The sequence below is a fragment of the Rhinopithecus roxellana genome, chromosome 22 (assembly GCF_007565055.1).
Source record: "Rhinopithecus roxellana isolate Shanxi Qingling chromosome 22, ASM756505v1, whole genome shotgun sequence".
In the NCBI taxonomy this organism is placed as follows: Eukaryota; Metazoa; Chordata; class Mammalia; order Primates; family Cercopithecidae; genus Rhinopithecus; species Rhinopithecus roxellana.
In genome coordinates this window covers 13693028-13694055 of record NC_044570.1, presented here as the reverse complement: position 1 = coordinate 13694055, position 1028 = coordinate 13693028, and the positions used below count along the sequence as shown (strand labels likewise).

Genomic DNA, 1028 nt, shown 5'->3' with positions numbered 1-1028 from the left:
ACGTTTGAAAGCACCACACTCCAGCCCTGGCAACAAGAGTAAAACCCAAGGGGGAAAAAAAGAAAGAGAAAGAAAGAAAGGAAGGAGGAAATGAAGAGAGAGAGAGAGAAGAAAGAAGGAGAGAGGCAGAGAGACAGAGAGAGACAGAGAAAGAAAGAAAAGAAAGAAAGAAAGAAAAGAAAGAAAGAAAGAAAGAAAGAAAGAAAGAAAGAAAGAAAGAAAGAAAGAAAGAAAGAAAGAAAGAAAGAAAGAGAGAGAGAGAGAGAGAAAGAAAGAAAGAAAGAGAGAGAGAGAGAGAAAGAAAGGAAGGAAGGAAAGAAAGAGGGGAAAGAAAGAAAGAGAGGGAATAAAAGGAAAGAAAGAAAAGAGAAGAAAAGAAGAGAGAACAAAAGAAAATTCCATTACACATGTTGTGGCTAATCTTCCCAGGATTTTTTAAAAAATATTTGTTTTAACTTAGAAGTGCTCATAAATGGTTATTATTTGTATTTTTGGTCAGTATTTTTTTTTTAGTAAACTATGTATTAACGCCCATAAAACTTTTAATTTTTACTGCCTGTGTATTTTGAGAAAGAGTAAATAAGTCACTTGATGCTCTTATTGAAATATCAAACATTTTTATGAACTAGGACAAGGCAGTACTTAATTCCAAAGAAAATATAAGAAGGGCAAAATAAAACACGATCCTACTTGAAGTATTCTTCCTCTAATCCTCTTGCCAAAGCTGTCATAGATAATTTTTTTAAATTTGCAGTCACAGCTAATATGTTACAAAATATGTAAGAAAATAATAATGGAATACCATATAAGTAAAGATCAAACTTCACTAAAGGAGTCAAATTTCTTTCTTTTCTTTTATTTTTCCACAGGAAAATGCAAATACAGTCCTTCACTTCCACAAATTATGCAGCTGCGTTTCCCCCATTTGGGTAAACCGCAGGGGTCAGCACATCCAGAGTTCAATAGATCTGCCTTGTCCTGGGAAAGCCACCATCGTGATCATGACATCTCCTCTGGCAGGGAAGTAT

The 1028-nt window shown here is 34.3% G+C and overlaps 1 non-coding gene across 1 annotated transcript; it reads right to left on the bottom strand.

Moving 5' to 3' along the window:
• Positions 1-864: 864 nt before the first annotated feature.
• On the bottom strand, positions 865-1028 carry LOC115895686. Its single transcript, XR_004055831.1, has one exon. It is a non-coding gene; the product is annotated as a U1 spliceosomal RNA (small nuclear RNA).